The sequence below is a fragment of the Myotis yumanensis genome, unplaced genomic scaffold, assembly GCF_028538775.1.
Source record: "Myotis yumanensis isolate MYYU_CA2020_CCGP unplaced genomic scaffold, mMyoYum1.0.hap1 SCAF_1, whole genome shotgun sequence".
NCBI classification, from domain to species: domain Eukaryota; kingdom Metazoa; phylum Chordata; class Mammalia; order Chiroptera; family Vespertilionidae; genus Myotis; species Myotis yumanensis.
Genome location: NW_027223752.1, coordinates 182,659,507 through 182,682,317, shown reverse-complemented (window position 1 = coordinate 182,682,317; position 22,811 = coordinate 182,659,507). Strand labels below are relative to the sequence as shown.

Sequence of the window (22,811 nt, the reverse complement as noted above, 5' to 3'; positions counted from 1 at the left end):
TCAATAAAATTTGTATATTTTTCTCCTGATAATCTGTCTTTGTTATTTTAAATTTCAGACCCAGCCAGGGACTTTAGGAGGGTTGAAGAAAACTTTTTTCTCCCTTACAACCTCAACTGAAAGGAAAGAACACATATTTCCTACATCTGACTAAGAGTATCTGTTAGCTTTTATTCATTGCTCTGTGTCTCCCTTTGAGACTAAACAGGACAGGCCCTTAATAAGTAAGGATCTTCCATTAAAAACTCCTTCCCTTCGCTAAAATCCCATAAATTAAAACCGGAAATGCTCTGATATCTGTTGGCACATTGTTGTACTTTGGTCTGAATAAATGGCGCTGTTTTAACCTCAATCGACAATTGCATTTTAAGTCTTTATCCCTAATCCTGGAATAAAAGACTTTATAATAGCCAAAAGAATTTCAGATGTGACCTATGGAGAGATTTGGAAAGATTAATGAAGATAACAATTTTATCTTCATTTGCCTTGGAGGCAAAGTTTGCAACTAGAAGGCAGTCCTCTGGACAGCTGCCTGTCTATGAAAACTTCGTTAAAGAGCCTCAACACCACCCCTCCCTGTCCAGGTCAGAGTCACTGGCCTGCAGCTAACCTTCCTTCCCATTCCTCTCCAGTCTTATCACTGTTCTCCACAGCCACCCGTCAGTGTGATGCTTCAGCTTCCCTTAACAACAACCACTTCCTGCCTTCTGCCCCACTGCAAACTTGTTTTTTCTGGCCTTGGCCCTGTGGCCCCGCTTACGCTATTTTAGTTAGTGTAGGACAGTTCTTTCATCCATCACCCTCGCTAGCAATCTGACATAGGTATCTCTAAACATTTCTTTGCTGACCTCTTTTCACTAGCCCCTCTGAAATGTTTGTAGTTCCCTAATTTCTTTCTGGCCTTTGTAATTGCTGTGCTTTCTTCCTCTTTGCATGGCTAACTCCTACTCAGCATCCAATACCAACTTAGATACTGTTTTCATCAGGAAGTCCTTCCTGGTTACAGTGCCCCTCTATCCTGTGTTAATGCCTCCTTATACGCTTATATTGCAAACTTTTTGTTGTTCATTCTCACCTGAGGATATTTTTTCCATTTATTTTTAGAGAGAGTGGAAGGTGAAGCCAGAGAGAGAGAGAGAGAAACATTGATGTGAGAGAGACACAATTGGTTGCCTTCTGCACAAGCCCCCACCAGGCCCAGGGAATGAACCTGCAACCCAGGTACCTGCCCTTGACCAGGAATTGAACCTGCAACCCTTCCATGCGTGGGCTGATGCCCTATTACTGAGCCACACCAACCAAGGTCATTACAACCTATTTTTGCCCCTAAGGTAGCACGTATCAGTAAGCATTTTAATTAGTTATCTCCTCTTTCATTTGTCTGAGAGCTTCTTAAATAGAAAGTAGGAGCACAGTACTTGATATATAACAGCTGTTTAATAAATACTCAGGTGCCCCAAAGTGGCGTCAGCATCAAGGGACCGGGGAATCAGATGTTTTAAAGGACTCCAGGCGGGCTTTTTCAGCAGGGAATTCTCTGGGTGGGTCCGGGTACTGGGCAAGTCCGGAGGGGAAAGTTACTGGTCTTAGTAAATGGAATGTGGTCTAAATGAAAGGGACTGTTGGTTGCAAAAGGTCAGTTTCCCGAGGGAAGAGGTATTGACTTGATTATTTGATCAGACCTAACAATGGCTAGTTCTCTCCAGAATATCAATAGAAGACAGAACTTGAGTTTAAATGTTTGAGTGGAAGGAGAAGGGTGCATCTAGGGGCTAGACTAGAGGACTATACTTGAGGATATGTTTCCATAACTGGTATATTGTATTGTTCTTCTTTAGAGTGATTAGAGTTTGGGCCTAGATGGGTGGATGGAGCTAAAAAAGAAGGTGTTCTTAATATGGGCACTGCTAGTTCAGTTTGTACACAAAATACTTTTGAAAATTACTGTGTTGGTTTTTTTTTAATTTATCATTTAATCAGAGCTGGTTGTTGTTTTTCCATTTTTAACATTTCACTTGTGCTGTTGCACCCTGCCCAAGTCAAACACTTTCCACTTCCCATGAAGTTGACTAGATGTGGTGGAGCTTTTAGGCTGCATATGAGGGGAGTGGAATTCTCTAGACTCTAGAGCAATACGTGAAAGGACAGGATGAGAGCAATTTGTCCCTACCACCCTCCAGAAGCACTGTGACTTTAGCTATCAATAAAACACATTGAGAGAAACTTTGTTTTCCAATCTCTATGTTTGAAATATGTGTAATACATTTCTGAACAAAATTATATCCATATGCATGGTAGAAACTGGCACAGTGAAACAAAATACAATTGTGTTTCAATTCTAATAATACTGTAAACATATCATGTTTCATTAAGATATAGATCTAGCCCTGGCCAGTGTTGTTCAGTGGTTAAAGCATCAGCCTGAGAACCAAAGGGTCATGTGTTTGATTCCCAGTCAAGGGTATGTACCTGGGTTGTAGGTTCGATCCCCTGGTCAGGCGTGCGTGGGAGGTAACCCATATGTCTCTCTCACATTGATGTTCCTCTCTTTGTTTCCCCCCCCCTCCCTTCCACTCTCTAAAAATCAATGGAAAAAATATCCTCAGGTGTGTATTTAAAAAAAGATATTATAAATATTACATATGACATTAGCCTTCTGATATCATCTTCACATTCTCCTAACGGAATCTATCTCTGAAAGGTTTATTATTTGATTTTTGAAATTAAAATAAATGCATCATTACAGATACTGCTAACTGCTTAAACAGTATCTTTTTGCTTCTTCATTCATAAAAGAACTCCAGTGTTTTTTGGGAGATGACTATGTACCTAGATAATATATTGTTTTTCACCCTCCCTGGAAGACTCAATTCTGTCCATGAGATATAAGTACATTGTTTCATGGGACTTTGGGGATGGCTGCCTAAAGGGAATTGATTCAACTGGGAGGTAGCTCTCTTTTCTTCCTCCCTCCCCCCCCCCCCCCCCCCTTTAAAGGTTTTTATTTACTTTTAGAGGGAGAGGAAGGGAGATGACAAGAGAGATAGAAATCGATGAGAGAGGAACATCATCAATCAGCTGCCTCCTGCACATCCCCCACTGGGGATGGAGCCCGCAACCAGGCATGAGCCCTGCCTGGGAATCTAACTGCGACTTCTTGGTTCCTGGGTCGATGCTGAGCCACACCAGCCGAGCTCTTCCTTCTTTCCTTTTGGAAGTAATGACTTAGATCTTAGCAGCCGTCTAGGACTCAGAGAGGAAAGGCTGGCTAAGCTGCTGCTCCAACTTGGTCAGTACCCAAGGGAACACAATAAATTCCTGTCCACGGCCCTCGGTGGGGCTAGCCACCGTACACTTTCCAACAGTTCCAATAAAGAAGATAAAAAGCTAGAGAAGGCAGTGGCTGTTCTTCACACATTCTGACAAAAATGTAAAAATAATTGCGTCCAGACCCCTCCCACACTCCCATCTCCAGGTGCTTGATGGCCCTACCTTATCTGTATATTCTCTCCACCTGATGTAAAACTGTTAACCTTTGACTATAACTAACTGAAACTGCTGGTGCATAGTTGTATTTTTCTTTGTCCTCCTGTATATATGAGCATCTCCTCATTTTCCTAAAGTTAGAGCACTGTTTGAAGTCTTCTTGGAACTCTGCTCTCGAGTAAGATCCTCGGATGGGCCCAGCCAGCGATGGATGATTCTCACCCACTACTGGTGTTTCTATCTCTCTCTCCCTCTCTTTTCCTCTCTCTGAAATCAATATAAATAAAAATCTCTTTTCTTAAATCCACCAAGGTTCAAGTCTTCTTTTCATTGACGACTATGAGCCTATTTGAAGATGGAAGTCACATATATGATGGTGGAAGAATGACAGATGATGAAGACTGAGTCACTGATGACCACCGAACCAGCAAAACAGTCTCACTATAGGCCCGAGGGGTTGGAATTTCCAGCTGCAAAAGGAAAATATTTATCTTTGATAAACAGAATGTGCTGCTTCCAAATTTTGGAACTAGCACGATGGCCTGCCCCGGCTTGCAGGCTTTCTTTCCTTACTAATTAGCAATTTAGGGCTGCTCTTTCACTGGGTCAGTGGAGAAAGAAGACATGACCAGGGGTCCTCAAACTACAGCCCGCGGCCACATGCAAATACAAATATTGTATTTGTTCCCGTTTTGTTTTTTTACTTCAAAATAAGATATGTGCAGTGTGCATAGGAATTTGTTCATAGTTTTTTTTTAAACTATAGTCCGGCCCTCCAACGGTCTGAGGGACAGTGAACTGGCCCCCTGTTTAAAAAGTTTGAGGACCCCTGGACATGACAGTCAGGAGCCATAAAGAGACCAGCTGATGGAAACCACTGATTGGAAGAGGTAAACGAGTGAGGAGGAGAGACTGTTCCATGGCATGATGGTTGTCCTCCCCAGGGAGCTGTCCTGGGGCCAAATGGGAGATCAGGAGTGCTTGCAGAAAACCACCTCAAAGATTGTAGTTGATGTCCATTCTGCCATAAACCCCTCCCCTGCCTCCTGTTCCAAGCTGGATCCTGGAATAGGCCATTGTCCTGAACTGGTTAAGCACGCACTTTCCCATAGCCTTCAAATACTAGGGCCCGTGCCCCGCGCACCCCCCCCCCCCCCCCCTCACACCTTATCCCATATAATTCTCTGGTGTCTAGTAAGCATTTCAGGGATCCACTTTGTCTCGTAGCCTCCCAAGTCATGCCTTATATGTTAGTTTCCCTTAATAAACTCTACTAATTACCTTGTTGGAGTGGCCAGCCTCTATCTTCTGCCTTTCCCTGCCCTCCAGTCATGGAGGTAGATTTTCAGTCCTAGGACTTTCCCTGAGTCTGAGCACACTAACAACCAGGGAAGTATCAGAGAAGGTATGTGAATTGGCTTCACGAGGCCTTGACCTGTTTGCTCAGGGACTCTAAGACAATACTTTGAGGTTATCATGTTGTAACCTTTTGAAGATGATGTATTCTTTTACCTAAATGGTTGCTGGCTGTACTCAGCACAACCTAGAACTCATGCACCCATGATCCTTGCACAAATGGAGCAAAAAGAAGCTCAATTTTTCAGATTCTCTTTGTAAGTGATTCTCTTTGGGAGTTTATAAGCCAGCATTAAAAAAGAGAAATTGGCCCTGGCCGGTATACTCAGTGGTTAGAGCATTGGCCACACACGGAAGGTCTCGGGTTTGATTCCTAGTCAAGGGCATCGATCAGACCATCAAACCTCAGAGGGAAGGTAGGGGAGGGTGGGGGTAAGGGGGAGAGATCAACCAAAGGACTTGTATGCATGCATATAAGCCTAATGGACACAGACACCAGGGGGGTGAGGGCATGAGTGGGGGGGATGGGGGGCCAATTGGGGGGGGGGTAAGGACACATATGTAATACCTTAATCAATAAAGAAAAAAGTAAAATAAAATAAAAATCATGCTCTGTACTTTATATGGTATATTTAAGTATTATCTCCTTAATGGAATATGGAGAGGTATGTTAAAATATAGTCTCTCTTTTCAGGTTTTTCAAACCCTACTAGCTCTTAATGTAACCTTAGGGAAAGCCAGGCCTGTTCAATGACTTGGCAGCAGAATCAGGCTCAAACTTGAGTCTTTGGGGTAGTGGAGAGGGAGGAAGTGATGGCACAATAGCAATGGGTATCTAGTCGTGAAACACTGGAGGCTCGCTCTGCTGGAACGTGTTGTCAAAGGAGCAGAGGTCAGGGAAGCTAAAGGAAACAAAGGGCTCTCTCTAAGTTAGGTTAAAGGGGGAGTTTAAAACGACAGTAGGCTTCCTTCTAGGGTTTTCTGTAGAATTTGTCAGTTTTCCTTTTACTTACCAGTAAGGAATAGTGGCCTTATAGTAGGAAAGAGCATGACCTTGATTCGTCAATTAGCACCTACAGGAGCAACCTCAGGAAAGAGCACATTACTTTAGAACGCTGATGGCTGAACATCAGCGCTCTAAACTTTCATTCGCACCCTAGACTTGTATTCCCTATGTAATCTTTAGAAAGTAATTTAACTTCCCTGTACTGGGTCCTTCTAATTTAAAGTGAAGATGACAGTAACAGTCCCAACCACTTTGGTAACGGGAGGGTAAACAAGAAGGCGACAGATGCGAAACAAACTTCCAAAGTGCCATAACCACTCACGGCTAAAATTCCAGAAGCGGTCGGTAACCATGTTCCCGGATGAGTGTTGCTTCCCAGGCACCGAGTCAGGCCCCAGTGCTACAGTGATGAGTAAAGCATGCTCCTCACCCTCCCAGAACTCAGTTTAACACCTACTGGGAAGACACTGTAACACAAACAATAACAATAAAACATGGCAAATCCTATGATAATCTCTTGGAAGAGGATCAGAAAAAGCTTCAAAGAAAAGTTGTGTTTGAGCTGGGACTTGAAGGAGGACGTACTTGTCCCCTCATGTGATCATTCAACAAACATGTATTGAACACCTACTGAGCGCTAAACACTATTCTGTGTAGTGGGGATAGTTCAATGATCAAAGCAGACAATGAGCCAAACCGGTTTGGCTCAGTGGATAGAGCGTAGACCTACGGACTGAAAGGTCCCAGGTTCGATTCCAGTCAAGGGCATGTACCTTGGTTGCGGGCACATGCCCAGTACGAGGTGTGCAGGAGGCAGCTGGTTGATGTTTCTCTCTCATTGATGTTTCTAACTCTCTATCCCTCTCCCTTCCTCTCTGTAAAAAATCAGTAAATATATATTTTTTAAAAAAGCAGACAATGATCCCTACCCTTGGAGGTTATGGTCTAATCATGGGAGGAGACCAGATCACAAGTAAAATATGTAGCAGTCTGAAGGTGGTGTGTGCTGTGAAGACAAGGCCGAACAGGGGAGGGAGATGGGCTTTCTCAGCAATAAAAACGTTTGGGCTTCAAAGGACACCATAAAGGAAGTAAAAAGACAACTCACAGAATGGGAGAAAATATTTGCAAATCATATATTTCATAAGAGACTTGTATCCAAAGTGTATAAAGAGTATCTACATCCCCACAATAAAAAACAAATAACCCAATTTTTAAATTGGCCAAAGATTTGAATAAACGTTTCTCCAAAGAATATATACAAATGGCCAATAAGCACATGGAAAGATGCTTAACATCATTAGTCATTAGCAAAATTGCAAGTCAAAACCACAGAAGATACCAGTTCACACACACTAGTATGGCTACAATAAAAAAGATAAACCATAACAAGTGTTGACAAAATGTGGAGAAGTTGGAACCCTCATACCTTGCTGGTAGGAATGTAAAATGGTGTAACCAACTTGGAAAAAAAAGTTTGGCATTTTCTCAAAAGTTAAAAATAGAGTTATCAAATGATATCTCAATCCCACTCTTTGATATTTACCCAAGAGAATTGAAAACTTATGTTTATATAAAAACTTGTAAGTAAATATTCATAAGAACGTTATTCATAATAGCCCCAAATGTCCATCATCTGGTAAATGGATAAACAAAATGTGTTATGTTCACACAATAAATACTATTTAGCCATAAAAACAAATAAAGTACTGGTATGAGCTATGAAATGGATGAAACTTGAAAATATCATTTTAAGTGAAAGAAATCAGACACTATAGACCACATAGTCTATTATTCCATTTACATGTAATATCCAGAACAGACAGATTTATAGAGACAAAAGTAGATTAGTGGTTGCCAGGGAGTGGGGAGTGACTGGTATAGTATGTATAGTTTCTTTGGGCAGTGATGAAAATGCTCTGGCATTAGATACTGGTGACGGTTGCACAACCCTTTTTAAAATTTTTAAATAATTGATTGATTTTAGAGAGAGAAGGGGGAGAGAGAGAGAGACAGAGAGAGGAAAGGCGATATAGATATTTTTGTTCCACTTATTGATGTATTCATTGGTTGATTCTTGTGTGTGCCCTGACCAGGGATTGAACTGGCAAACTTGGCGTACTGGGCTGACAGTCTAACCAACTGAGCTACCCATTCAGGGCATGGTTGCACAACTTTGTGAATATACCAATACCACTGAATTATGTATTTAAACAATTAATTTTAAAAAATCATAGCCTCAACAACATTTTAAAGCTGTGGAGTGCTCAAAATTCAGATTATTGGATTACAGATATTAACTTCTTTTTTAAAAATATATTTTTGTTGATTTCAGAGAGAGAGAGAGAGAAACATCAATGATGAGAGTGAATCATTGATCAGCTGCCTCCTTCAAAAGGAGGGAATCAAGGCCACAACCCAGGCATATGCCCTGACCAGGAATGGAACAATGACCTCCTGGTTCATAGGTCAATGCTCAACCACTGAACTACGCCAGCCCAGCCAGATATTAACTTCTTTAGTCTTTATTACAAGCCTTTGATTTAGTCCTACATTATATCCACTTTTTAGAGGCAGAAACTTGAACTGAGAGAGGTTAAGTAACTTGCCTACGGTTGCACCCGTAAGAAATGGACAGAGTTGAGATTTAAAACCAAGCAGTCTGCCATGGAAGTCTATTCAACCAGTACATTATTAGCTTGTCATTGTGACTATGCAACCAGGTTCTGAAGGAACTGATAAACAGGAAATAACGTTATGCAAAATAATTTATGGTGACAAAAAGTACTGTGCCTTCTAGAGGACATTGAAAAACTGAATCTTTTTAAACAGACGAATAAAATTCAGAAGAATAGAATAAAGTTTTATTTTCCTGAGTTAGGAAAGGTGCTTTCCTGCCACTTACATTTCAGACATTATTGGCAGCGGGCTAACCCCAAAGCTTCCATATTAATTCTCTTTGGAGGGTGTATTTTATTACATCTTTGAGTTCTATTTGTGGCGCTCAATAGAATAAGGATATTCACTTTATTTTGAAGTGGAAGTTGGAAGAAACAGGATGGGGCATTTGGCTTTCATAATTACAACAAGGACTGAGTTTCCTTTACTGCTGCCAACTCAAGCGGACTTAGTGGTGCTTGTGCCACAAGCTGCTAACAGTGGGATTCAGTTCACACTGTGAGTCTGGCTGAGGTCCACTTTGTCTCTGCACAGAGGGGAGCATTTCAGAGCAAGCGAGGGCTTATTCTCTGCTGTGCCCAAATTAATCTGCAGTATGTTCACTCATGTTCATTATTAAGAATCCCAAAGAGACGGTTGTCTCTTCTCTCAAAGAGAGCTTTTTGTAGAATATGTCTACACCCAATCTAGTCATTTATCTTAAAAAACAGAATAATCTTCATGTGAAGTCATAACTTGGGGACACAAGACTAAGGGTAGTGCCTAAGTGCTGGAGATGGCAATGAGTCTGCCTGTTTCCACTCTTGCCCACACAATCCATTGTCCACACTGTAGCCAGAATGAGAATGAAAACATTGAGATCACAGTATTCTACATTCCTAATAGCTTTCCATTGCACTTAAAACCCAAAGGTCTTATAATGGTCTACAAAGCCTTACAACAAGCATGTCAAACTCAAAGGCTAATACGGGCCAAATAAACAAGGTTTTAAGTTTATGTGGGCCACAAAAAAACAAAAGCTTCAATTTTCATAGAAACGTAGGTTTATTTTGGTAGAGACATGCTGAATACAAAGGGCTGAAGTAAATGAGTAATCATTAACATAAAATAAAAGAACATTTAAATAAAAATTAATATTTTTTCTTGAACATTAACTTACCAGACACTGCATAACTGCACAAATCAATAAGCATAATGCAAATAAACCTATTTTTCTTGTTCTCTGAAAGCAAAATATTTCCTGTTGCACACACCAAACAAGTCAGTCCAAGACTAATGACATGGCAATCAGCTGTTAAAATATTCGCTGCTGGTATTAGTGGAGAGAACTGGTGTGCCTGCGCGTAAGGGAAACGAAGGCAACACGATTATAGTAATCAGTCATTAGTGAACATTGTAGTTTGTTATTAATAACTAGAGGCTCAATGCACGAAATTTGTGCACGGGGGTGCGGGGAGGGTATGTCTCTCAGCCCAGCCTGCGCCCTCTCCAATCTGGGACCCCTTGAGGGATGTCCAACTGCCTATTTAGGGATGCCCGACTGCCCGGTGTGGGATCCGGCCTAAATGGGCAGTCAGACATTCCTCTCACAATCCAGGACTGCTGGCTCCCAACTGCTCACCTGCCTGCCTGCCTGATCACCCCTAACCACTCCCCTGCCAGCCTGATCAACACCTAACTGCTCCCCTGCCGGCCCGATTGCCCCCAACTGCCCTCCCCTGCTGGCCTGGTCCCCCCCAACTGCCCTCTCCTGCCGGCCATCTTGTGGTGGCCATCTTTGACCACATGGGGGCGGCCATCTTGTGTGTTGGAGTGACTGTCAATTTGCATATTACTCTTTTATTAGATAGGATTATGTATAACAGGATATTGTAAAAATTAAGTTATGAAATTTTTATTAAAACATTTCTTAGATACCGTTATATTGGCTGGGCTGCAAAAATATTTGTTGTGGGCCACATGCAGCCTGCGGGCCTCGAGTTTGACATGCTTGCCCTACAAGATCTAGCCCCACTGGCTGCATATTTGATCTCCTCTCCTGCTTCTAGCTTCTTCAGCAAAAATTACAAAGAAATTCGGGGGGGAAAAAAGGACACTTATGTAATACCCTTTGTAATACTTTTAGCGAAAAATAAAAATAAAATAAAAAAGTAAAAAAAAAATTACAAAGAAACAAAGAATTGCAGGGAGAACTATAAGTTTGAAGAAACATAAGAGACCTATAAACCATATTTAATCCATGAATTCTGGTTGGATTCTGCATTGAATAAGACAACTATAAAAAATTATGAGGCAATTGGAGTCACTTGAACATGGAGTGAATATTTGTATTAAGAATTATTTTTAATTTTTCAGGTGCAATATGGTATTGTGATTATGGTTTTTAAAAAGCATCCTTATCTTTTAGAGACACATACTAAAATCCAAGTAAAATAATATGATGTCAAAATAATCTAGCCCTAATCGGTTTGGCTCAGTGGATAGAGCGTCGGACTGTGAATTGAAGGGTCCCAGGTTTGATTCTGGTCAAGGGCATGTACCTTGGTTACGGGCACATCCCCAGTAGGAGGTGTGCGGGAGGCAGCTGATCGATGTTTCTCTCTCATCAATGTTTCTAGCTCTCCATCCCTCTCCTTTCCTCTCTATAAAAAAAATCAATAAAATATATTTTAAAAAATAATCTAATGCCTGGGGGAGAAGTGTGAAGGTATAAATAAAACAAGATCAGCCCTGAGGAGATAATTATTGAGGATGGATGATGAGAACATGGGCGTTTATTCTGTAATTCTCTCTACTTTCCTGAGGGTCCTTGACTTTTCTGCCCAGTTGCCATTCCTATTAGTTATCTTCAAATCCAGAGCACTATCGTTTTTTTCTTTATTTATCCTAAAGTTGTATAAAACCCTTTTGATTGAGATTACTGCAAATTTCCACTTGACCACTTCAGTGTTTTATTAAATTATTTTCACTTTCTCCATTGTGATTCTTCAAAATTTCCCCACAAGCTCAGGCCCTCAGATCTTAATTCAACAGAAGATGTGTTCTACTTTATTTTTGAAGGCTTAGGTCATTCAGCATGAAACCTCTTTCTTCTTCTTTGCCTTTTAAAAATCTCTCTTTTACCATACTCTCCTGAAATTCACCATGTCTAATTCTTGGATAAGTTTTACTTTGGATTTTTTTTAAATTTAATTGATCTCCAACTATATGTATTACTTGTCCATTTCAAACATAATTGAGATAGGATAAAATCCAAAATTCATGGACAAAAAATATATATCATTAAAAATTATTTTTAAATACTTACATATGCAAACATATATCAAAGATCATAAAACCTTATGTTTTAAAATATTTTTTTATCGATTTCAGAGAGAGGAAGGGAGAAGGAAAGAGAGATAGAAGAGTCAATGATGAGAGAGAATCATTGATTGGCTGCCTCCTGCACGCCCCCTACTGGGGATTGAGACTGCAACCCAGGCATGTGCCCTGAATCGGAATTGAACCATGATCTCTTGATTCATGGATTGACGCTCAACCACTCAGCCACACCTGATGTTTTTATATCAGACTTGAGGATAGTCACAGGAGTTTCCTGAAAGAAGAAAACATGTGAGTAACTGCATCTGGAAAAACTCACTAAGAGAGCAAAATTAGATTACACACTGAGGAAGAATCTTTAAATTTAAGCTTTATTGTTAAATTGTTTCCATGTTAATTTAATTTTTGATTTAGCAATCCTGTGCCGAAGTTGGTATTTTTGAGTTGGTATTTTAAGGTTTCTGCGTGCATCTAAAACAACAGTCCTTTTTCTACAGAAAAGAGAGGAAAGTAAGGCAGTAGCTTGTCTTGTGTTCATCTTTGTATCACCAACACCCAGAACATAATAGATGATCCCAAAGTACTAGCTGAATGAATTGATATATGTCTAAACCTAATATTTGCCACCTTCTTCCTTTACTCATTTAACAAATATTTATCGACAGCCTAGCAAGTGCTAATGAAAGATCTTATCATCTGACCACCCAGGGAAAATGCTGAAGCCAGAGGAAAATGCACAATTAAAGGTCCCATGGTGTGCAGACACTTGGTGTGCCGAGAACTAGAAAAAAGCAAGCTTAGCTAGGACATAGGGACAGAGCGAGAGAGAAGTAGGAGCGGGGCTCAGATATGCAGCCAGGGGCTAGATCTTTGAGGCCTTTATAGATTATTGTAAGGACTTTGTATTTTATGTACAATGGGAAGCCATTAGGAAAGCAGAATATTATGATCTGATTTTTTTTTTAACCTCATTCTCATTCTCACTACTGTGTAGGCAATAGATTGTAGTGGGACAAATGTAGAAACAGGCAAAGTTCTTGCTGCCTCTAGTACTTAGGCATGGCTCTTGATCTTGTGTCCTTCTATTCTGACTTTAATAATATTATTTCAGTTAATATTAAATATTCAGAATATTCTAGAAGAGACAATTATAGAATCGAATATTTAATAAATATGCAAGTAAACCACAAAAGAAATATATTTTGACAGCACTTTAGATTTGTAATTATAAATCAGTGAACAATAAACATATGATAAAATAATAATCAGAGAATTGCAAATATATATTTTTTATTTTACATACATTTTTTTATTATTGATTTTTTTACAGAGAGAAAGGGACAGGAATAGAGAGTTAGAAACATCGATGAGAGAGAAACATCAATCAGCTGCCTTCTGCACACTCCCTACTGGGTATGTGCCTGCAACCAAGGTACATGCCCTTGACCCGAATCGAACCTGGGACCCTTGAGTCCACAGGCCGATGCTCTATCTACTGAGCCAAACCAGTTAGGGCGAACTGCAAATATTTTGCAAGAGTTTTTTTGTTGTTGTTGTTGTTTAGAAAACCAATTATTGACAAAGGTTTAAATGAAATGATAATGCCTATGGTGTATGAAGGTATAAAAAAAAGATACACACAAGTATAATGAAATTCCATGCCATGATTAAAAAGAAAGAAGCAGATTCATATATAATGACATGGAGTTATGCCCACAACCTTTTAAATATATTTTTATTTATTTCAGAGAGGAAGGGAGAGGGAGAGAGAGATAGAAACATCAATGATAAAAGAAAATTATTGATTGGCTGAGTCCTGCACACCCCCACTGAGGATTGAGCCTGCAACCCAGGTATGTGCTTTGACTAGGAATCCAACTTGTGACCTCCTGGTTCATAGGTTGATGCTCAACCACTGAGCCATGCCAGCCAGGCCACAATCTATTTTTGAACTGAAAAAAAGCATTGCCAGAATATGATCTTATGTTTGTAAAAATAATAATGGATAAGCATGTATTTGGATTTGCATAGACAATGGCACTTCTCAATGAGGCCTACCCTGGACTCCCTCTTTAAAATTGCACCCCACTCAGTTTGTATTCCTAACCTGCCCTTTTGTACTTGCCCTGTATTACTTTTTTTTCCCATAACACTTAGCACCATCTAACATACCACATAATTTAAATATGTATTATTTGTTCCCTTTCTCTCTTTAGAATGCAAAATCCATGAGAATAAGGATATTACTCTATTTTGTTCATGGATTGTCTAAGAGTCTAGGTAGGACATTGCCTGGCACACAGTAGATACTCAATAAATATCTGTTAAATAAGGAATGAACAGAAAGATTCCAGAGAAGTAAGATTAAGGGGAGGAGAGGTTTTTACTTTATGCTTTATAATTTTTTATTGCTAGAATTTTTTATGATAATGTTTTATCTTTATTATTTAAAATTATATGTAACAGAATTATAAATTCTGTCTTTAATACTATAGACAGTCCCAAATGTAATTCTGAAGAGTTTCTTTGGCCCATTGAGTTATTAGAATCCTACTTTTCACGTAGTAGGAAAATGACAGATGTGTTTAATAGGAGTCACAGCTGTCATTAAGAACCCTGCCTGAGCTCTAGCTGATTCGGCTAAGTGGATAGAGTGTCGGCCCATGGTCGCAGGTTCCATTCGATCATATCAATGCTTTTCTCTTTGTCTCTCCTCCTCCTTTCCACTCTTTCTGAAAATCAATGGAAAAATACCCTCAGGTGAGGATTAACAGAACAAACAAACAAACAGACAAAAAGAATCCTGACTAAGGCCAAACAGCTAATTATGGAAGTGTAAAACCCATGTTTTAGTTGTGTGAACAAAAATTAATAAAATTCCAAATGTCTTTATCCTATATAAACGTCCATTGATTTACAATCTTCTTGACCATTAGTTCCTTGAGTGCAAGGGTTGAATCTTACATTAGAGTCCTTTAGGCATAGCTCCAATATCATCCCTTCCATGAAAATTTCCTGCCTAGCTTTTAAGTAATCATTCATTTTTACACATGTACACTGAACAGAAAGCACAAACTTTCCAAAATAATCCTGATTTCAAATTCTTGGACCATTTTTCCTCTCATGAAAATTTCAAGATGTCCTAGCAAATCCTGAATTCAGTATTCAAGCTACTATCTCCTGAATATCTCTGTACCTGCAAGAAGGAGCACAGCATACTTCAAAAATTTTAAAAACAGGGAACAGCATGACATCTTGGTAATAGTGTAAGTATTACTTTGAAGTAAGGTATCTGGAATCCTAAACTTTGTATTTTACTAACAGCACCACCTTGAGTAACCTCTCTATTTTCTATATAAAACTAAGGATTATAAAACCTACTCTGAAGCAAAGTGAGAACTAAATGAAATTATGTATCTAACCCATGTATGTGTCTAGCACATAGAAGATGCTTAATCAGTGGCATCTTTTACTATTTATGAAGAAACAGTAATGGAAGTGGAGCAGTTTATTCCTATATGACTCAGTTCTTATTCCTAAAAGTTAAAAGTTATTTAACTTTTCCTATCTGTGCATTTTTTTCTTGCAGACAGGAACATAAGCTGTTTAAGAAAGCTGACCTTAAAAATATTGCTTATTGTGCCTAGAACAGTGATGGGCATAATAAGTGATTAGCAACTGAACAAAGCCAGATAAGATGTGTAGCCTCTGAGTTTGGGCATCAAGAGTGAATAGTGAATCATTAATATTAATAATGTCTGTGGAACATCAACAGGTGTACTGTTTATTTATCTTTAAATATATTTTTATTGATTTCAGAGAAGAAGGAAGAAGGAGAGAAAGATAGAAACATCAATGATGAGAATCACTGATCGGCTGCCTCCTGCATGACCCCTACTGGGCCTTGAGTCCGCAACGCAGGCAATTGCCCTTGACCGGAATCAAACCCGAGACCCTCAGTCTGCGGGCTGACACTCTCTATCCACTGAGCCAAACCGGTGAGGGCCTGTTTATTAACTAGAGTTATTAAAAACATACTTATTGCGTGCCCAATATGTGCCAAGCTCTGTTCTAGGCACAAGAGAGGAGTGCAAGTTAAAAAGAAGAAACATTTCAAATACTGGTTAGCACAGATTAATTGTATACATTTTTTTTCTCATCCACTTGCTGCAGTTCTGACATGTTTTGTATGAAGACCAATTTACTTGACATCGTATATGCTTGGCATTGAAAACAGGATAAGAATTCTATTTTCAAAAGGAGCCTAGTTAACTGTTAGACTCTCTGCCAAAGCAACTTCCCCTCCCTTCCCTTAGCCTCCCCAAGAGACAATTGGTTACATTCTAAGCAGATGCTTGCTCAGAGAGTGGGCAGCAAGCCGTGGGCAGCCTGCTCACTTAATGTTAAGCAAGGTCTTTGTGTGTTTTATTATATTAATTAGTGCATTGGCACGGTCAAATGGAATTTTTAAACCAACAGGGAGTTTGCTGATCTCTTAATTTTCAGTTTGTGATGGCCCTTTTGTTTTTGTTTTTGTTTAATTCTTCCACTCATTAAACCCTTCAATCTAGCCTGAGTGTAACTCCTGTAACACTAGAGCCTTGGAGAATGATGTATAAAGACGCTGGAGGCTGTGGTGAGGAGGGAAAAGGGCACGTGTGGTACTGGGTTTTGAGTGGGCAGCGACCCTTATATTATGCTCATCAGCATTTAACCCGAGAAGCGAGATCTGAGAGAGAGTGATGCCGTGTTGTATGTGCATTTTGGTGGTGTGCAGAAAAATTCTTCAACTTTTCATTCAGGTTTAGATTACACAAATAAAAACCAACTGGTTTAGACATTCTGGGCCAGCGAAGAGAAGACTGGAGGAAATGTGTCAGAAAGGGATGTATTGGTGGATTTGTGTAATTGAATGTTGAGGGAGATTTCCCTGTTGCTCTTGAATTAATTACGTGTCTTCTCCCCACTGTTTGAAGGCAAAGATGCTCCCTATGTTATCTCATCTAATTCTCACCATGCCCATTGTGGTTAATACAAGTCAGTCCAGTCCAGTTTAATGCTTCATTCTGAAATTCTATATAAATCTTTTTCTATCTCCAGTGCAGGTTTGACCCAGGGCTTTGAGGGGGAAACCACATAGTCAGCCCTCACACCCTTCTGTCCAGCACTTATAAAATGGAGGAAATTGTTACTACTTAAAATATATTTTGTTGAATACTTTTTAAAAATTTTAGTGGGGCCTTGGTGGGGGTGGGGAAAAAAAGGCAAAGGACTTTGGGCTGAGGAAAATTTGAGAATTAAGGAGTGAATTACTGAATAGGTGCCTTATGGTTAATTTGGCAGAATAATAAAACATCTCATTTTATAACAGGTTTCTTTTATATTTTCTTAAGTATTATATATATAAAAGGCTAAGTGACTGACCGTATGTCTGTATGACCGTGTGACTGTCCGACTGGCCAGCACATATGATGCGCATTGGCAATTTAAAAATAAACATTGACTCGCACATGCATGATACATATAAAGCTCCCGCTGGCGCCAATCTTACACGTGTGTTTCCATCTGTTATTGTTGATCATGAATTTGGTGAATTTTGGATATACTCGATGGAGATTTTCACACCTATTTGAGTGATGATTCTATCAATTCAGCAGATGATGATGAAAAGGAAAATTTTCCCATTGAATTTCTTAATAGTATTACTCCTTCGGGAATGCTGTGTCATAAAGCAAAATTGAACGTAGGTGCAATAATCATGCTACTGAGAAATTTTAATAGTAAATGGCGTCTTTGTAATGGTACTAGATTTATTATCAAAAGATTGTGACCTAGCATAATTGAAGCTGAAGTATTAACAGCATCTGTGGAAGGAGAGGTTGTTCTGATTCCAAGAATTGATTTGTCTCTGTCTGACACTGGCCTCCCATTTAAATTAATTCAAAGACAGTTTCCCCTGATGCCAGCATTTGCAATGACTATTAATAAATCACAAGAACAAACTCTAGACAGAGTAGGAATATTCCTTCCTGAACCTGTTTTCGGACATGGTCAGTTATATGCTGCTTTCTCTGGAGTTCGAAGAGTGTATGACATTAAAGTTAAAGTTGTAAATACTTCATCACAAAAGAAATTAGTCAAGCACTCTGAAAGTGCTTTTACTTTTAATGTGGTGTACAGGGAGACATTAGAATAAGTTTAATCAATTTATCAGTCATTGTTTGTATCAATGTTGTTTTTATATCATGTTTTTGTTGTTTTTATATCATGTCTTTGTTGTTGTTATATCATGTTATTGTTTATTTATTAATCAATGTATATATTATTTTCATATAACATTTTATTAATTTTCTTTCACCTCTGACACTTCTATTATAGAGAAAGGGCGAATAGTGCTATTAAAATATTTCTTCTAATTAATTTCCTTTCAATGAGCATGAATCCATGCCGTGGGCCACTCGTATTTTGATAAATTCCCAATGGAAGTGGTAAATTCATGTAAAAAGATCATGTGGACCCTGAGAAAGAAGATACTCATCAAGAAGGACTCCTGGTAGCTAACAAGGCTCAAATCAACAAAACAAAACAAACAGCCTAGCAACCATTTCTACACAGAAACTTCTTCCACAAACTGCACTGAACTGCCTGCCTGAAGTGTTCCTGCCAGCTGAGCCAGCCTTTATAAAGGAGTTCCTGGAATCCTATTTCAACCAATAGGACTGAAACTTTCCCCCTCCAATTGGACCTGTGCAGCTATATCCCCAACATCTTTACCAACCAATCAGAGTGGCTCCACCCTGCCCAATCAAGAAGTAACTTTTGGACCAATCAAACTGTGAGGATTTAAAGTCCTCATTTGCATGAGGATTTGAAGTCCTCATTTGCATGAGAAAGTCCTCCTTTCTACCAAAAACAAAAGGTTGTGTTTCCCCTGATGGGGCTGAAACACCTAAGCTGAGACATCAAAGACATCTCCCTGGGCCAGAGTGGAGGACACGCAGAGCAGAGCAGAGCTGTTTAGCCAGAGAGGGCCCTGGGCCCAGGGTCTTCGCATCCCAGGGCCACCTTGCAGCCAAGCAGTTTTGAAGCCATGCTGCTTCATAACTGAGCTATAACACTTTCGAGCTGTTCCATAGCTGTGCTGTTCTCGAAATTGGGCTGTATTACAATTGAGCTGTTTGTACTGAATAAAGTTTCCTTTTTCACTGGGGGTTCCTGTTGTAGTGAATTGATGCCATCAGTTGACAGTCATAGCTGAACAAGTTCTTTCAAAAAGAATGGAGCTTTTGCTTTTTAAAAGTTAATATTCTTTTTAAAAAAAATCTATTTGTAACAGCTGAGGAGGGAATAAAATAATATGCAATCCTATCCTTCTCCCCACCATGAGACCATGGTAGTTGCTTGGGAGCCACAAGGAGGGAGAGGTGAGATAGTCCTAAAAATAAATATTTTTTTTAAAAAAAGGAAGATATGAATATGGAGAGTCATTATTTAAATAATCTATAACAGTGGTTCGCAACCTTCCTAATGCCGAGACCCTTTAATACAGTTCCTCATGTTGTGGTGACCCCCAATTTCATTGTTACAAATTGAACATAATTAAAGCATAGTGATTAATCACAAAAACAATATGTAATTATATATGTGTTTTCCGATGGTCTTAGGCGACCCCTGTGAAAGGATCGTTCGACCCTCAAAGGGGTTGTAACCCACAGGTTGAGAACCGCTGATCTATAATAATAAAAGTGTAATATGCTAATTAGACCAGACATCCTTCCAGACGTCCTTCTGGATGAAGCTGGGGCTGGAGCTAAGCCCGGGTCCCGGGTGCCTGCCAGTGGCCAGAGGGAAGCCTGGGTCCTGGGTGCCGGAGGGAAGCTGGTGCCAGCAGCTGGGGAAAGGAAGGCCTACTTTTGCACAAATTTTCATGCATTGGGCCTCTAGTTTGTTATAAAATAGCCAAGTTATAAATAAGCACCCAGAATGGCCTCTAAATTATAAGTTAATCCATCTTGAAAAAACATGAGGCATTGTATCTAAAATTAATTTATTATATACTATGGAAAACAATATGGAAGTTCCTCAAAAATAGAACTGCCTTATGACCCAGCGATTCCATTTCTGGGTATATATTCAAAGAAACCTGAAACACTAATTCAAAAGAATATATGCACCCCTATGTTCATTGTAGCATTATTCACAACAGCCAAGATATGGAAGCAACCTAAGTGCCCATCAAAAGAAAAGTGGAATAAAATCTGTGGCACATATATGCAATGGAATAGTACTTGGCCATAACAAAAGAATGAAATCTTACCATTTGTGACATCATGAATATACCTAGATGGTATTATGCTAAGTGAAATAAGTCAGTCAGAGACAGACAAATACCATATGATTTCACTTATATGTGGAATCTCAAGAATAGTATAAATGAACCAACAAAACAGAAACAGACTCATAGATACAGAGAACAGACTGATGGTTGCCAGAGGGAGGAGGCTTTGGTGAAAAAGGTGAAAGGTTTGAGAAGTACAGATTGTTAGTTGGAAAACAGTCATTGGGATGTAAAGTACAGCATAGGAAATATAGTCAATAAACCTACATAATAAAAGGCTAATATGCAAATAGACCAACAGTGGAATGACTGGTTGCTATGACACGCACTGACCACCAGGGGGCAGACACTCAACACAGGAGCTTCCCCCTGGTGGTCAGTGCACTCCCACAGGGGGAGCACCACTCAGCCAGAAGCTGGGCTCGTGGCTGGCGAGTGCAGCGGTGGTGGCAGGAGCCTCTTCCACCTCCGTGGTAGCACTAAGGATGTCTGACTGATGGACATATCCTGAGGGCTCGAGGACTGTGAGAGGGCACAGGCTGGGCCGAGGGACCCCCCCCCCCCCCAGTGCACAAATTTCGTGCACCAGGCCTCTAGTATTGTAATAACTCTGAATGGTGGCAGGTGGTATTGGAAATATCAGGAGGAACACTTTGTAAAGCATATGATTGTCTAACCAATATGCTGTATATCTGAAACTAATAATAAGAAAAGGAAAAACTTCATTATACATTGTTTCTTTTTGCTTTCTCTTTATATTTCTTTTTCAAAGGAAATGATGCTTAAAAGGGTACATGGCATATTTTTGTTTGATTGTTTTTGTTTTTCTTTCTCAATGCCTTTATTTTGGGATATGAGGGGGAAATCTTATAGGTACACAAGAAAAAGACAGATATGATCACAGGTAAAAGTGAAGACAATTTAACCTGAAAGCATTAACACCTGTTAGCTGTTGAACCTGAAGTTCTGAGTATGACATGTTGCAGGGCTGAAAGAACGGTAATTAGTGTTCTTCTTCTTTCTCACCCTCTCCTTCAACAGAATCCACACCAACCTCCTCATAATCCTTCTCAAGGGCAGCCATGTCCTCAGGAGCCTCAGACAACTCTCCTTCTTCCATGCCCTCACCCACGTACCAGCAGACAAAGGCACATGGCATCCATTAGGTTAAACTTGTGGTCCAGGCCTCAGCAGTAGCTGTGGTGTTGCTCAGCACGCTCACAGCTCACAGTACTTTGGCCAGGTCTCCACCAGGTACCTCAGCGGGAGGCTGGTATCAATGCCAACTTTGAAGCCAGTGGGGCACCAGTCCACAAACTGGATGGTACGCTTGGTTTTGATGGTGGCAATGGGAGCATTGACATCTTTGGGAACCAGGTTTCCGTGGTACAGCAGGTGGCAAGCCATGTCTCTACTGTGGTGTGAGGTACATTTCACCACCTGGTTGGCTGGCTCAAGCACACACTGGTAACCTCTACTACAGTAAGCTGTTCATGGTGGGCTTTCTCAGCAGAGATGACATATGTGGCTGGAGGGAAGTGGATTCAGGGACAGGTTGGTCTAGAATTCTGTCAGATCAACACTCAGGGCTCCATCAAACCTGAGGAAAGCAGTGATGGAGGACACAGTCTGGATCAGGGGTCCTCAAACTACGGCCCGCGGGCCACATGCAAATACAAATATTGTATTTGTTCCAGTTTTGTTTTTTTACTTCAAAATAAGATATGTGCAGTGTGCATAGGAATTTGTTCATAGTTTTTTTTTTAAACTATAGTCCGGCCCTCCAACGGTCTGAGGGGCAGTGAACTGGCCCCCTGTTTAAAAAGTTTGAGGACCGCTGGTCTGGATAATAAGGCGGTTAAGGTTAGTGTAGGTTGGGCACTCAATATCAAGTTTTCTACGACAAATGTTGTAGATGGCCTTGTTGTCAACCATGAAGGCACAATCAGAGTGCTCCAGAGTGGCGTCGGTGGTGAGGATGGAGTTGTAGGGCTCAACTACAGCTGTGGAGACCTGGGAGGGGCTGGGTAAGTGGAGAACTCTAGCTTGGACTTCTTGCCATAATCAACAGAGAGCCCTCAGCAGGCAGGTGAATCCAGAACCAGTTCCTCCATCAAAGCTATGGAAAACCAAGAAGTACTGGAGGCCTATGTCCAGGTCTGCCACTTTGTGAATTCGGTCCAAGATGAAGTCAGTGGTGTCCTTGCCAATGCTGTAGTGCCCACAGGCATAATCATTGCAGCATCTCCCTCGCCTGTGATGAGCTGCTCAGGGTGGAATGAAAATCACAGATTAGGAGTCAGATCCAAGTTCTTATAAATAGTGAAGAGGATAAATGTTTTCCAAGTTTCAGCAGAACAAATAGAAATCAGTGGGAAGGATCTAGAAGGAAAAACAAAAACACACCAAACTAAGTGGCTGGGTGGGAAAAATCAACGACATGTCACAGCATAGCGATAAAGGGCAGAGACTCTGTCGCCAGCCTGCCTGGGTTCAAATTCCAGCTTTGCTACTTACTAATGTGATATTGGGTAAGTTTCTTCTAAAATGAGGTAAATGAAAATACCTGAAAGAATTGTTGAGATGATTTCTTCCTAGAATATTTATAAAATGCTTAGAACAGTG

General features: G+C 40.2%; 1 pseudogene; it reads right to left on the bottom strand.

The window, feature by feature from the left end:
• Nucleotides 1–21,189: 21,189 nt before the first annotated feature.
• LOC138992672 (tubulin alpha-1B chain pseudogene) lies at nucleotides 21,190–22,465 on the bottom strand (annotated as a pseudogene).
• Between the last annotated feature and the right edge of the window lie 346 nt (nucleotides 22,466–22,811).